This window comes from Calidris pugnax, unplaced genomic scaffold (assembly GCF_001431845.1).
Source record: "Calidris pugnax isolate Ruff unplaced genomic scaffold, ASM143184v1 scaffold186, whole genome shotgun sequence".
Taxonomy (NCBI): Eukaryota; Metazoa; Chordata; class Aves; order Charadriiformes; family Scolopacidae; genus Calidris; species Calidris pugnax.
This window is the reverse complement of record NW_015090994.1, coordinates 88,256-104,974: the sequence shown is the minus strand read 5'-3', so window position 1 is coordinate 104,974 and position 16,719 is coordinate 88,256. Positions and strand designations below refer to the sequence as shown.

At 42.2% G+C, this 16,719-nt stretch overlaps 1 protein-coding gene across 4 annotated transcripts in view; it reads right to left on the bottom strand.

The window, feature by feature from the left end:
* The window catches only part of ST5 (suppression of tumorigenicity 5), a 222,252-nt gene that overhangs the window by 134,278 nt on the left and 71,255 nt on the right, over positions 1-16,719 (bottom strand). The gene's annotated exons all lie outside the window — the stretch shown is intronic.

Below are 16,719 nucleotides of genomic sequence, written 5' to 3'. Positions count from 1 at the left end.
GGTTTGTCAAACTTCCCATCTTTATGAAAAAGGCAGAGATTTTAACTGGTATTAACTCCACAATCTCCTCCTGAGTTTCCCTCCCTACAATCCCCAGACAGCCTGCTTCCAATCAAGTAAATGAGCAGTCTCTCTGCTAGGCTTTCACAGCCAGGTGACAAGTTTACTTCCAGCACAAACTTCCCAGTACAACTAAGATTGGTGGTGGACTTGGTTGTCATTGCAACCTTGCAATTCCAACCTACCCTTTCAGCAGCTAAATCCCCACTGAACTGAAGCTGATACTATTAGAAAACTGATGTTGTGGCATTTATTGTAGAAAAAAAGAAGTTACCACCCCTTACCTGGGCAGCTGCAGAAGCAGGCAGGTGAAAAGCAGACATGCTGCCTAGAGCAAGGACAGCTCTCCATCATTCCTCACCCTCCTTTCCTACTTTTCTACCACCTAAAAAGCCTTTCCCTTTTGCTGATATTCTTGCACTTGCCTATTGCAGGCCTGCCTTATTCTGTCTCCCTCACCCTTCTTTACCTTCTTACTACTTCATTTATTTTCCCTCAAGCTGTTTTTTTCCCTTGAATTGAAAGCTAGCAATACATGGTGGAGAGGACAGACCTCACCTGAAAAACACTGCAGCTCAAATGTAAGAATTCAGCACTAAGCTTTTCTATTACCTTTAGCACTGCTAGAGCAATCAGAGCTTTGAAATGGAAGGAAAACAACACAAAAATCAGAGACACCAATGCTACCATGTATGCTCACTTGTCTTTTACAAAGGAATTGTCACTAATACTAGGGTAACTATGCTGCTCAGACTGTGGAGGGCACATTGTATTTTTAAAAAGTTGAATATAATTAAGGAACTCTTTGGCATTGAGGGTGTTTGCTTTATCTTTCTTGCTTCAATATTTAAAAGGACCAGTTGAATATAATTAAGGAACTCTTTGGCATTGAGGGTGTTTGCTTTATCTTTCTTGCTTCAATATTAAAAAGGACCAGTAAGGTTTTGTTTGTGCATTGCTCTCTTGCATCACCACAATTGTGTCTCAGCTGCAGAAGCTGTTCTGAATCCAGCCTTTGGGCTGAATCTTTCTTCCATTCTGCGTAAGGGAAAGATGTATTGATTTGTGTCCCAGCTAGTACGGTCTCTGATTGCCACCTTTCATTTAGCTAGCTGTCTATACAAGACTTCCTTCCAATTTAGATAAATTACAGCTGCTGTTTTACCAGCAGGGAAGCAACTTCACTGTGACTTCTGCTGCCTTGTTTGTGCTAAATGAGTGCTTAGAGGGCTCTCACTGAATATAGCAAGTTCCTATTTATTGACAAATCAAACTGGAATAAACTGAAGGTTCCTTTAAAAGTGACTGCTCCCCAGGGAAGCGAGAAGGAGACATTAACAAAAAATGTATGGCTGCTACCGAATCTGAAGTTAGTACATGTTGAAGAAAAAGTACTTTGACTTAGTTCAAGCTTATCTTGATTTGAGAAGAGTTTACAATACTTAATAGTACAATTAGCTGGTACTATTATAAGCTCTGAGTAATCTTAACTACACATTTTGGTGGCAGCATGAACTCACATGGCTTTGGCCAGTCATGAAACACACCCTCACACTGCCCTTAAAACTGATATTAATCTGAAATGCTACGGTCTTAATTTCTCCTGCCTATGCAAGCCACACAATTTCACTCCATCACACCCATACAGTTGTCTGGTTCAGGGAACTTTTTCATCTGAAAACTTATCATTAGGGTTTTTTTCATTTTAGTGAGGCTGTTTTTTCAGACATTCATTCGGGTTCTTCTGGACCATCAAGAAAACATACCTTAAAAGTGCCATTAAAATGTGTTACTTAAAACTAAATTTGCATGCTTTCTTTTTAAGACAGAAATCTTTTTGATTGCGTACAGCACTCTAAATGTTAGAAATATGTTCCTACCAGTGTATAAAATACAAACTTTGGCCTTGAAAACATGCAGGCTATATTTGCTTTTAAGTTTTTGAGAACAAAAAGGATAAGAATATTCATCAAGACATTTTCTCTCTGACACGGATGCAGAAAATTGTGTATCTGTTGTAATAAAACCTATTAGATTTCATACACTGAAATTTGGTTTTAGATGTAAAGCATCCACATAACTCTCATGTGGCTTCAGCAAGCAAAATACGCGTACACCTCAAATCTGGATCAGGCTTTACTACAGCAAAGTGACTTCTTGTTCCTTCTGCTGTACTAAAGCATCAGTCACAACCTGGTAAATCCTTTCAACGAGCCCTATAATAGAGTTAAACACTGATTTGTTGAAAGCCCTCAGTCATCACATTTTGTGAAAGAGGTTTAGTAGCAAATAATCAAAGGCATAAATATTTTGGCAACACAAAACATTTCCATGATGACCAGATACTACAATGAAAACAGTCTACTTACAAATTGTGCCTAGCATACATCACAGTTCCTCAGTATTATTCTTCCTTTCTCTTTTCCCTTCATCCTAAGGATCTTTGCATGAGAACACCTCTTTTGGTCTCAGGAGCTCACCTCTTCCTGTTGCTTATTCCTTGATGAAGTCATAGTCCTCTAACTGCAACATCAACACCATTTGCACAATAACAAATTGCTTCTTCTGACACAAAATAAAAACCCAACAGATTGTAATTTTGCTAAGAAATCAGAGTAGATTAGCTTTAAGAAACAAATTCTTTTTCATTAATATTTTTTGCATCACAAGGAATATGAGAAATGGGAAAATAGACCGTGCTTCAATATTTCCCGTAGGGTATCACCAATCTCTAAAAACATCACAATACAATTCAAAGCACCGTTCACTGCTGAGCACAGGCTGCAGAGGAGCCATGAAGTGAACAAACTAAGCTGAAAGTCTTAGTAAGTTTTAAAAGGGACTTCCCTGTTGAGCTGACACCGATGACTGAACCTTCCACCCCCCAAGGCTGACTGACAAAGCCTGGAGGACAGCTGAGAAGCATCCTGACTTTGTAACTACTGTAGGTTCTGATTCAATACAGCATCGTGTGAGGCAAAACATAGGTCATATCCATGATACTGTTCCCAGTGTTATTAGCACCATCGTTAGTGGAAAAGAAAACAAAGCAGCAAAATGAGGAAAAATAAACACAAGGATTGATGAAAATGTTCCTCCCAAATCCAGTGAGGCAGGCTAGGTCATTTGCCACACTGAGTATTCAGGTTCAGGCACACTTTGCTAAGAGAGGAGGTGACCTTCATTACACCGGCCCCTGGTTGTAAACAGAGAGAGAGAAACAAAGTGGTTGCATTTTTTTTTTGAGTCAGAGCAACAAAGCGAAAGCCCCGAATCAGAATCCAGTGTGTGTAACTGCCTTTCCCCAGTGCTAAGCAGAAGGGAACAGGAAAGATGGCTAACAGGAGTAGAAGAAAATCTGAGACCATTTAAAGACCAAGTTTGTAGAGAGATCCAAACAGTGTTTTGCTCACAGAGAAGGCTGTGAGGACCATTTAGTGAAGGACAGTTTGAGGGTAACCATCTCTCCTGGCTAATGCAGATGTCATCAGGAAAACTAACTTCAGAGGAAGGTGGCAAGGAGCATCTGGAGAAGAATGTGGAATGGGTGCTTCATGACTCTCAGGAGGATTGAAAAATAGAGGTTTTAATCAGAAGTAACTGATCACTGTCCTGCATAAAGTCCTTTGACTTCTCTTGAGTACCATGCAGTAAAGTAAAATTAATCAGTCGGTATAAGCAGAAGGCAAGCTGACATTGCAACAGTGCTGGTTTAAGTTTCAAGCAGCTGTGGGAGATGTTTGCTACCAGTGCCTCAAAAAGGTCAAGAACTGATATTACTGATGTTACTGTGAATTTCCTGTTTAGACCACTATGTCGTAGTAATTGCATTACTCTTCTGAGTCAGTATCTCCAAGAAGTAGGTCCTGTCTGCGATACCTAAGCTGCCACTGCTAACACCTCTAGTTAACCAGCTATTAATTTGAATGGACTGTCTCAATGTGATCATATAAAAGCATCCTGGGAGGATGAGGGACTGGCTGGAGACCTCATGGATGTAAGTAGAAAATATTAGCCAAAACTGTCTTGGCTTGTACAAAGAAATGAGAACAACCTGGGTTCTGTCACTTTTGCAATTACACAGGGAACCTGTAAAATGGCCCAAAGATGATCTTAATTCCCCTGTGTCCAAAGTACATCTAGAAGTGGCACGGGACACAGGCATTAGCAGCAGCAAATGGGATGGCAAACAAGTCTGTTGTTTGTATTAGGAATCTGTGCAAGAACCATTACAGGAGAGCTATCTGGTTACATTTAGAAATTATGGTCTTGCACTTAAAGCAATGTCTGGAGGATGCAGGAGCTCCGAGCTGTGTTTGAGCTCTGACATGGATTTCTTTTGTAGTCTTCAGTAAGGTTTTGTTTGTGCATTGCTCTCTTACATCACCCCAATTGTGTCTCAGCTGCAGAAGCTGATCTGAATCCAGCCTTTGGGCTGAATCCTTCTTCCATTCTGCATAAGGGAAAGATGTATTGATTTGTGTCCCAGCTAGTACGGTCTCTGATTGCCACTTCTCATTTAGCTAGCAGTCTATGCAAGACTTCCTTCCAATTTAGATAAATTACAGCTGCTGTTTTACCAGCAGGGAAGCAACTTCACTGTGACTTCTGCTGCCTTGTTTGTGCTAAATGAGTGCTTAGAGGGCTCTCACTGAATATAGCAAGTTCCTATTTATTGACAAATCAAACTGGAATAAACTGAAGGTTTCTTTAAAAGTGACTGCTCCCCAGGGAAGCAAGGAGGAGACATTAACAAAAAATGTATGGCTGCTACCAAATCTGAAGTTAGTATTTCCCTGTGCATGTTGAAGAAAAAGTACTTTGACTTAGTTCAAGCTTATCTTGATTTGAGAAGAGTTTACAATACTTAATAGTACAATTAGCTGATACTATTATAAGCTCTGAGTAATCTTAACTACACATTTTGGTGGCAGCATGAACTCACATGGCTTTGGCCAGTCATGAAACACACCCTCACACTGCCCTTAAAACTGATATTAATCTGAAATGCTGCGGTCTTAATTTCTCCTGCCTATGCAAGCCACACAATTTCACTCCATCACACCCATACAGTTGTCTGGTTCAGGGAACTTTTTCATCTGAAAACTTATCATTAGGGTTTTTTTCATTTTAGTGAGGCTGTTTTTTCAAACATTCATTTGGGTTCTGGCTTAGTAAGTTTTAAAAGGGACTTCCCTGTTGAGCTGACACCAATGACTGAACCTTCCACCCCCCAAGGCTGACTGACAAAGCCTGGAGGACAGCTGAGAAGCATCCTGACTTTGTAACTACTGTAGGTTCTGATTCAATACAGCATCATGTGAGGCAAGACATAGGTCATATCTATAATACCGTTCCCAGTGTTGTTAGCACCATTCTTCTGGACCATCAAGAAAACATACCTTAAATGTGCCTTTAAAATATGTGTTACTTAAAAAGAAAGCATACAAATTTAGTTTTAAGACAGAAATCTTTTTGATTGTAGGAAAACTAACTTCAGAGGAAGGTGGCAAGGAGCATCTGGAGAAGAATGTGGAATGGGTGCTTCATGACTCTCAGGAGGATTGAAAAATAGAGGTTTTAATCAGAAGTAACTGATCACTGTCCTGCATAAAGTCCTTTGACTTCTCTTGAGTACCATGCAGTAAAGTAAAATTAATCAGTCGGTATAAGCAGAAGGCAAGCTGACATTGCAACAGTGCTGGTTTAAGTTTCAAGCAGCTGTGGGAGATGTTTGCTACCAGTGCCTCAAAAAGGTCAAGAACTGATATTACTGATGTTACTGTGAATTTCCTGTTTAGACCACTATGTCGTAGTAATTGCATTACTCTTCTGAGTCAGTATCTCCAAGAAGTAGGTCCTGTCTGCGATACCTAAGCTGCCACTGCTAACACCTCTAGTTAACCAGCTATTAATTTGAATGGACTGTCTCAATGTGATCATATAAAAGCATCCTGGGAGGATGAGGGACTGGCTGGAGACCTCATGGATGTAAGTAGAAAATATTAGCCAAAACTGTCTTGGCTTGTACAAAGAAATGAGAACAACCTGGGTTCTGTCACTTTTGCAATTACACAGGGAACCTGTAAAATGGCCCAAAGATGATCTTAATTCCCCTGTGTCCAAAGTACATCTAGAAGTGGCACGGGACACAGGCATTAGCAGCAGCAAATGGGATGGCAAACAAGTCTGTTGTTTGTATTAGGAATCTGTGTGAGAACCATTCAGGAGAGCTATCTGGTTACATTTAGAAATTATGGTCTTGCACTTAAAGCAATGTCTGGAGGATGCAGGAGCTCCGAGCTGTGTTTGAGCTCTGACATGGATTTCTTTTGTAGTCTTAGGAAAGCTGTTCAGAGGCGAGGTCCTCAAATTCAATGCCAGGGAGCAAACCCTGTCATCCACATTCTGGCATCTGGGCAAGTGGTCCATTTTCCCAGAGCTGCTCCTATTTTTCGTACTTTCCTTCAGAAATCTCTGGTTTGATCTCTCCAAATATCGTTGCTCTACCAATGAACCAGGAGTAACGTTATGACTTAGCTCACACGAAAGCAGTGAGGACATGTTCTTTAGTAAGTTCAAGTTCTCCAGAAACATGGTGGGGCCCAGACATGTGGCTCTCACCAGTTGTAAACACATCAGTAACAGAGACAAGGCATTGCTTGCTGCTCCTGTGGTCACCAAAACCTCCTCTCCTGTAGGTGGGGCCCAGACATGTGGCTCTCACCAGTGGTAAACACATCAGTAACAGAGACAAGGCGTTGCTTGCCGTGCCTGCGGTCACCAAAATCTCCTCTCCTGTGGTCACCAAAAGCATCCTCTCCTGTCTGCCACAGCTGCCTGCCTGCAAACTGGCATCTCTCAGAGCACCAAGCACTTGTTTTGTGCACAGTGGTTTTCTGATTCAGGTTCCCTTTACGTTTACGAAGCTCTTAGCTACTGGCCTCTGTCTCCTTCAAACTCTACACGTTCTGAGCCAAAACAAATAAAACCAAGCCCCCTGTGCTCCCAGGGTGATAAACCACAGCAGGGTGTGATCAGGCTGACTGGGTGCAACTCCATGGGTGTGGGAAGTGTCCAAAGTCTGGGTTATTCAATACACAATCACAAAATCATGGAATCACAGACTCAATCCCGCAATCACAAACTCAAATCCAAACTCAAGTTTTTGAGTCTCTAATTCCTGGGTAGAAACATCTTTGCCCCCACACATAGAATCCTGCAGTGACTGCAGTTCCCAGACTCCTGCAGTTTCTTGAGAGAATTGACTCTAAGGGGGGTGGGGGGGAGAAAAAGGGAGAGGAGAAGGGACCGAGAGAATATTGGCAACTATACCAGAATCACAATAATGTAAACTAAGCGCAGCAAACTATTTATTGCCGTTGTTAACAAAAATTATAGTAGCTATAGCAACAGAAGAGGGGGGGAAAAGCCCGAGACTTTTTAAAATCCCCAAAGAACACAGCTTTCTAATATGGAAAAATCAAGATTTATTGCACCAGCAGCTCCCACAAAACAGGACTATAGCAGTGCACAATGGTTTCAATTAAAAGCACGAATCATTAACCAATACAGCTGGGCCTAGTAGTTGGCAGACAACATCATCTCTTCCAGTGAGCCATGACTTCTTCAGGGACTGAACGAGCTTCTCTTGCTGTGTGATGTTCCCTTCAGTCCCATTTCTGGTGGCTTTAACCTCATATCCTCTGTCAAACCCTGTGACTAATGCCACTGCTCAGCAGAGAAAATGGGGGAAACCACTCCTGTGCTCAAGCCCTGTGCCAGTCATCACACTCTGATATCCCTTTGGGCACCACCTCCAGCGTGGCACTACTCAGCAAGCACCTCAGAGAGAAAAGCATTTTGGTCTCCTGCTGCCTGTGTGTATTTTCCTTCTCAAACACACACACTTGCAAGCTCAAAGAGGCGAGTAATGTCTGGCACTTCTGCGGTGACTATCTGGCAGAAGCACCACTCCATTTTTTGGCAACTCAACCAGGGTCTTAGAACAATTATTTCAGTTCCTGACTCAAGTGCTGGAGACAGAAGATCAAGTTACATTTCTCTCCAGCCATCAACACTAATTCAGTTTTCACTAAGTCAGCTTTGCTGGAATTTCACTCTTCCACACTGAATCAAAAAAGGAAAGTGTGAATCAACACTGAAAAGCCATTAAAAGAAACATAAGGAATTTCAGGAGTTGCCCTTCATAAATGTAAAAAACACCAATAAGATCCAATAGAGAAGGAGCTGTTTCTTCCTAGAAGGGATATCTTTGTAAGCTAAAATGATGAAGAACTGAATCTAATGCAATTGAAATGGTACCATGGTCCTCAGTTATATCCACTAGCATTATAACTACTGTGTAAATAAGCTTTCTTCACTAACTTCTACAAGCTGGTTTGAGTCTGTAGAGAGCATCTTCCAGCTATTTCTCAGTCACAGGTGTAGGCAGCTGTCAGAAGAGGAGGAGATTTTCCTCAAGAAAAGAGTTCAGCTCCCACAGCACTGACCTTTGTCATCTGCATGAAAGGAAAGTTTCGACAAGCTACCACGAGCAGAAGTGTTATAAATTCCCTTTCATCAGGCCTCCAGCCACCAGACGGCAAAACAACTGGAAACACTTAAACCTGTTTTAACATTCCTTGTAGTAGGATGAGGCAAAACACCCACCCACAGGAGCTGGTGGCAGCCACCTAACAAATATTTTATAACAAATACGGACTGTGGCTCCTGCCAACAGAGGGTCTTCTGTTGGAGCTTCCTGGAGCACCAGCCATTCCCAGCAGAGCAAGGAAGCCGGGCAGGAGCAGCAGACACACCAGCGAGGCAATTTTAGGCAGAGGCAAACCAAAAACAAACCCACAAACAAACCTTGAATGACACTGAATATCTTTTAAACCTTCCCAGGCTGTGAGATGGTATTTGATGATTTGAAAGAGCCTCTCCTGTTTGCTTTTATGAAAATGATTTAGTTACTGCTGTGGACATGACATGTTAGAGACCTCTCGAGAGACCAGCTGCTGTTGCAAAGAACTTACACTTCTGTGATAGGAATTTCATAAATGAAGGCACTAACTATCTTCCCAGATGCAGGGCTGAATAGACCCACTGTACTGGTGAGTTCTGCTGAGGGAACGATCTTCACAGTCTGCAGAGCAAGAGTAAACCCGCTGCAGAGCAGTGTTACAGACTTAACCATTTCTTTCTTTTGCTGGAGATGACCAAGACCCACAGCAGCAGTCAGACAAGCTCTGCTGCCCTGCAACCAAAATCACATCATACAGCCTCGAGCAGACTGCTCCCATGCAGAGGTGTTTCAGGCTTCCTAAATCCCACCTCTCCGCTCACATTGCAAGTCTTAATAACTCTAATGCCAGAGAGGGCACGAGAGCACACAGCCTCAAAAACCTGTGAAGAAGAAACCTCATGAGGTTCAACAGGGAAAAGTGTAGGGTCCTGCACCTGGGGAAGAAAAATGTCAGGTACCAGTACAGGTTAGGGGTGGACCTGCTAGAGGCAACTACTGAAGAGAAAGATCTAGGGGTCCTGGTGGACAGTAAAATGACAATGAGTAAACAGTGTGCTCTTGCGGCCAGGAAGGCCAATGGTATCTTGGGTTGCATAGGGAAGAGTGTGGCCAGCAGGTCAAGGGAAGTCATTCTCCCCCTCTACTCTGCACTGGTGAGGCCACAACTGGAGTACTGCGTCCAGTTCTGGGCTCCCCAGTTCAAGAGGGACAGGGAACTACTGGAAAGAGTCCAGCGAAGGGCTACAAAGATGATTCAAGGATTGGAGCATCTCCCTTATGAGGAGAGACTGAGAGAGCTGGGACTCTTTAGTCTGGAGAAGAGAAGGCTGAGGGGAGACCTTATCAACGCCTACAAGTATCTCAAGGGAGGGTTGAAGGAGGAGGGAGCCAGACTCTTTTCAGTGGTTCCCAGTGAGAGGACGAGGGGCAACGGGCACAAGTTGCAACAGAAGAGGTTCCACTCAAATATGAGGAGAAACTTCTTCACGGTGAGGGTAGCAGAGCCCTGGAACAGGCTGCCCAGGGAGGGTGTGGAGTCCCCTTCCTTGGAGATTTTCAAAACCCGCCTGGATGCTCCTGAGTAACATGCTCTGACAAGCTCTAGGCAATCCTGCTTCAGCAGGGGAGTTGGACTAGATGATCTCTATGGTCCCTTCCAACTCTAGAAATTCAGTGAAATTCAGTGAAATTCAGTGAAATCCCATGCCCTTTCATTCAGCTGTATGTGTCTGGGAAGAACAAGTAGCCAGTGCACCCAGAAATAGGGTCCCCTTTCCTGTTTCCAGATTGGCTGCAGTGCCATAATGCGCTGTTGCTTATGTTTAACAATATTTAAACATGTAACATGAACTAGAAAAATTTTTGTGAAATTATTATTTTTATCCAGACAGTATTTGGGGTGTCACTCCAACACCAGCATTTCTACCCAAGGTTTTAGCACTGGTGTTCCTACTTTAACCCAATTCAAAACTGTGAGCAAAATATAATTTAACAGCAATTTGATTTTGAGATGATCTCATTGAAAAGGCATATCCAGCATTGCCCTTGCAACACAGAGATGACCACAGGATAAGCCTGAGGGACACAGATTAACACTCAGATCAGGTACAATTTCAGGCCCTTATCCCTTGCAGAGAATGTTTTGGCCTTTTGCCAAGCAGAAAGCAATCCACACACAGTAGGGTAAATTAGGTATAGCACCCACATGGAAATACCTTCTTCAAGACAAGGCCAGGGTGTAAAATCTATCATCTGAACACATGTCCTCTCTCACTCCAGAAGTGAACGAGCCTACAGCAAAGCTTGACTCAAACTTTCCCCATCTCATGGGAGTCCATATCTGAGCAAACTTTCGAATGGTAGTGTCACGCACCCTGGCACTGAAGCTGACATTCATCTTCCTCCTTATGGAAGGAAGCTTCTTATGGATAAGCTGAACAAAATTGAGGTCTAATTTGGATTCTGCTTCCTATGCAACAATATTTTTATTATGTCTTTCAAAGCATGAGTACTATAGAAATATAACCCCGCATCAACCTGACCTTGAGAATTATACCTGTCTACTCCCAACACAACTCACCAACAAAAATGTCAAAACAGATTTTGTTATGATAAATCATAACATATAGTTCACATAGCAAAAGGGCAAACCAAATTCTGCTTTGCTTTCATAAAGTTTATGTGCACCCAATTAATTACCAGCTAAACTCTACTTTCAAACACTCCTTTGTTAGTGTTCCTGGAGGACAATATCAGAAATGTAATTGTATTCCAGACTTCTCTCCTGTTTCCCCTTCTGTTCACTTGTATACACACTGATCTTTCCAATACTAGTAAGCAGAGAACTGAAACTGTGCATCTTCAAATAGACTAATTATTGCATGTACACAGGTGCAGTTATGCAATGTTCTATATGCACAATACCTGCACGCACAATTTGTTAATAAACCTCACAAATAGACAAATTATTGTCTTCCAGTAGGTAAATTAGCTAGAATAAAGCATACATAGAGTATAAATAACGCTTTCCTACTAAAAAAAAAAAAAAATCCATCATCATAAAACAAATATGGTGTTTGAGGCTTATAAAATCTATTATGCAAAAACTCTTCAGTTTCAGCTTCATGTAACTATTATTTTTTTTCCTGAGTTTGATTAAGGAACAAATCTAAACATTCGAGACATTAACAAATCAGTCTGCATTACCAGATTCCACATGTTTTCCAACAAACTTGATCACAGTTCATTCGAAACCGAGTCCTAGTCCTCCAAAAGGTAGATAAATTTCTGTAAAACTTTTATGGTGCCAGGACGGTGATTGGTACAGAGGCAGATAGAATATATCTGTGCCCGGCACACAGCAGGCAAAAACTGACTAACAGCAGATTTCATCCTGCTAGAACAAAATAAACGCCTTTTGTGACTGCGAAAGGTAATGATTTATGAGATTATGAATACACTTCAAATATATTTTTGACTATCTACTCCTCTGATGACTTGGGGCTGAGGTATTTTAACTGACGACTTGCCTTAAAATTTGTAGACATTATAAATGTACCAGGGTTCACACAGATTCCTACTGAGCACAGATTCCTGCAGTTTCCTGATGGAGTAACTGCATCTCTTTCCTGGTGTGCACCTAGTATCTGTGACAACCCAAAATCCTACCTCATTTTTCCCAGATCTCTTGGAAGACATTTCCAAATCTCTTCCTGTTTAACCTGAAGGAAGAATTCATAGTGGGATATCCATAGACATGGGATTTTCTTTATCCTATGTTTTAGATGCAAGAGTCATTCTAAAGATCCTCTTTCTGATCCTAGGAAGTATAAGGGTGTGAAAAACATGAAATTCAGTTTAGCTGAATCTTCACAAGAGCTATACTCCAGGTGGGGCTCTAAAGAAAATACATGTATGAAGATGGTTTCAATTTGGGGGGCTCTTTTTCAAACTGCAGATTAATTTTATGGCAAAGTTTCAAGGTATTATCTCCGCTGTTCCAGACATCTGTATTTTCTTAACCATTTGACTAGTCCATTTAAAAAGCCAATACAGTTGGAGTTTCTGTGACTGACAAATTCTCCTCATACTGTAGCTGTACCACCAAAATGTCAAGCAATTGCTCCGTTCAGTTCTCACAGAAGCAAAATTTTGGCCCTTCCAGTTTTAACGAGAGAACTGGAACCACAACACAAAAAATGAGAATCCTTTGGTAATGCAGCCCCACCCCGCTCCTTCTGCTTTGTGCCCAATATCCCCACCCAGCCACAGATACCCAACAGAGAAATACCAGCTGCTGAAGTTTTGCAGATGGCAACTCCAATATTGTGCCATTTTGGACTTTCTCCTCAAAGGATCACTCCGCATGGCTTCTTTTATAGGGTCAGGATTTTTTTTCTTAGGGAGATGGATATTTGGGCATGGAAAATAGCTGTGGGCATGAACAATGGGGAAATAACATTTATAAACCAAAATAAAATCTTTTTGATTTGTGGAAACAGCTGGAGGGAGGAATGAATCTTATGAATAACGCAGCTGAAACTGAACAGACTGTTGACAGCAAGTTCTTTCAGATGCTAACTATGGCTATGCTCTTACATGACAGCACAACACTAAAACCTATAACTAAAATTTAATGCACAATGAGGTACCCAGCATTTTCTGTTTTACTATGCTGAGATTAATCAGTCCATCCTTTCCCTATATGTAATTTTTCATAGAATCATTGAGGTTGGAAGAGACCCTTGGGATCATCGAGTCCAACCATCTCCCCTACTCTACAAAGTCCTCCCCTACACCATGTCCCTCAGCACTGCATCTAAACGGCCCTTAAACACAGCCAGGGATGGTGACTCCATCCCCTCCCTGGGCAGCCTGTTCCAATGCCCCATCACTCTTTCGGTGAAAAATTCCTTCCTAATGTTCAATCTAAACCTCCCCTGTTGGAGCTTGAAGCCATTCCCTCTCGTTCTGTCACTAATTACCTGTGAGAAGAGACCAGCCCCAACCTCTCTACAGTGTCCTTTCAAGTAGTTGTAGAGAGTGATGAGGTCTCCCCTCAGCCTCCTCTTCCTCACACTAAACAGCCCCAACTCCCTCAGCCGCTCCTCATATGATTTGTTTCCAGCCCCCCTCACCAGCTTCGTTGCCCTCCTCTTGCCCTTCGTTGCCCTTCCCTTTTAGGGAAAAGAGAATAGTTTCTTCTGCATTTTGTATACTTAAGTGCACTATTCAAGTGCTAGAATGAGCATTCATTTTCAGTGCCATGTGAGAGGTACGGTATACCTATGCCAATGTAGAGATGCTCCCCAAAAGGAAACACACACAACTTGGAAGTCTTTGGCCTGCCGATGCAAACAGTCTCCATGGGGGACTATTCAAAGGCAGTTTGGCAAAGCATCAAATGGACCTTCTGTGCAGGAACTACACCATGGGTTGAACATCCCAGAGGTGAGTACGGCAGCTCAGCATCAAGGGAGCGCATATGGGCATGTATCTGCCCACAGATGAAGTACAGCCAGGCTTCTACTTGCTCCAACCTCTCGCTGCTCCTGCTTTTATCTCCTGCACGCTCATTTGATTTGGTGCATAACATAGCATCTGGTTTTTTCTTGCTGAAAGAAAATAGACTTCCCCCAGACACCACTGCTCCAGGCAACCACGGGACACTACCTCATATGATTCTCAGAAACGCTTAACAGAAGCCTTATTCCCATGCCCAGCAATGGTTTGTGTACTCAGGAGCATGCAACTGTGTGAATCATTTAGGTGCTTTTGAAAAGGTGAATCACCCTCAACACAGCTGATATAAACTGGATGTTATCTGCTTTAGGCAGGCAACTCATTCAATGCAAAAGTATAGAGCCAGGCAGTCACCCGATGGTATACGTGCATAGGCACTTTTGAGGGAGTATCTGCTAAGCTCCACGTTTCTCAAAAGATATTTTTCACTCCTGCCTCACAGAATGACGCTTTCAGGTATCAAGAGGAAATCACACTTCTTACAAGAAATCAGAAGGAAACTTCAAGCGTATGTCATTCAATACAGCATCTTTTCAGATTAACTCCACAAGCAAATACCCAATGAAAACAGACAGAAAACACAGAGCCAAAATTCCACACGAGGAAACACCTCAGCAATCTCTTCAAGTGTGTTACAGAAATCTTTTAAAACATTGTCAACAAGGTACTTTACCCATGCTAAGGACAAACACATCTATTGTCAAAAAAAAGCTTTTGGTTCCCTCATGGAAGAAATTAAAGCCAGCTAAATCTGTTCTTTCAAAGGTACCCTGCTTCAGCCAAGCCCCATTATTCATTGTGCTGTTAGACAACAAGCCTGCTTTGATGGCAATGGATCATACAGAAGATTTAATACAGTAACCTGTCTGAAAAATTCAGTGGTAACGTCAAGGGTAAACCAAGGTAAGAAGCATCTACCCAGTTCCAATTTAGTCAAGAGTTTTACATGTTTCACACAAAACTAAGAAATTTATCAGCTTTCAGCTGTAATTTTATTTTATCTAGAACTAAATACTGCAAAAATCTCCAACTTCTGTTAGTACTACTGCCTGACCTGTCCAGTCACATGGAAACAACCGTCTAAGGAGAAACAAAGACTAAATAAGAAATTCTCATCTATAAATGGACTCTAGAGAAGGCACCTTGCTTCTGTAATCAGTTATTGCATTTAAGATTACAGGTTAATATTTCAGAAATCAGTCACTACACAGACATGAAGACGGGGAAAGGATGCCACCAGGATTCTAGAAAAACACCATGCCCAGAGAGTTCTGAACTACTTGCTTTTTGGATCTAGAGAACTGTCCCTACTGATAAAGCTGTAAGTCCAAAAGCTCAGTGAAATCTGGTTAATTAAAAAGCATTTTAGTCTGCTTGCTCAGTCCTCTCAAAATTAGAAGCAGCATTTCTATTAGTTTTTCTGTGAACAATAGTAGTTCACAACCAGGAAAGGTGCCCTATTTCAACACCTTCGACAGTAACTTTCTCACAAAATATAGTCTTGGTGCCAACACACTGAATCATGAAGTAGTTTTATTCCTGAAATCAACAGAGTTTTGCCTGAATGATTAAGGGCTCCTATTGCTTCCACTAGGCATCATCTTCCTCAAACTAAACAGTCCCAACTCCCTCAGCCGCTCCTCATATGATTTGTTTCCAGCCCCCCTCACCAGCTTCGTTGCCCTCCTCTTGCCCTTCGTTGCCCTTCCCTTTTAGGGAAAAGAGAATAGTTTCTTCTGCATTTTGTATACTTAAGTGCACTATTCAAGTGCTAGAATGAGCATTCATTTTCAGTGCCATGTGAGAGGTACGGTATACCTATGCCAATGTAGAGATGCTCCCCAAAAGGAAACACACACAACTTGGAAGTCTTTGGCCTGCCGATGCAAACAGTCTCCATGGGGGACTATTCAAAGGCAGTTTGGCAAAGCATCAAATGGACCTTCTGTGCAGGAACTACACCATGGGTTGAACATCCCAGAGGTGAGTACGGCAGCTCAGCATCAAGGGAGCGCATATGGGCATGTATCTGCCCACAGATGAAGCACAGCCAGGCTTCTACTTGCTCCAACCTCTCGCTGCTCCTGCTTTTATCTCCTGCACGCTCATTTGATTTGGTGCATAACATAGCATCTGGTTTTTTCTTGCTGAAAGAAAATAGACTTCCCCCAGACACCACTGCTCCAGGCAACCACGGGACACTACCTCATATGATTCTCAGAAACGCTTAACAGAAGCCTTATTCCCATGCCCAGCAATGGTTTGTGTACTCAGGAGCATGCAACTGTGTGAATCATTTAGGTGCTTTTGAAAAGGTGAATCACCCTCAACACAGCTGATATAAACTGGATGTTATCTGCTTTAGGCAGGCAACTCATTCAATGCAAAAGTATAGAGCCAGGCAGTCACCCGATGGTATACGTGCATAGGCACTTTTGAGGGAGTATCTGCTAAGCTCCACGTTTCTCAAAAGATATTTTTCACTCCTGCCTCACAGAATGACGCTTTCAGGTATCAAGAGGAAATCACACTTCTTACAAGAAATCAGAAGGAAACTTCAAGCGTATGTCATTCAATACAGCATCTTTTCAGATTAACTCCACAAG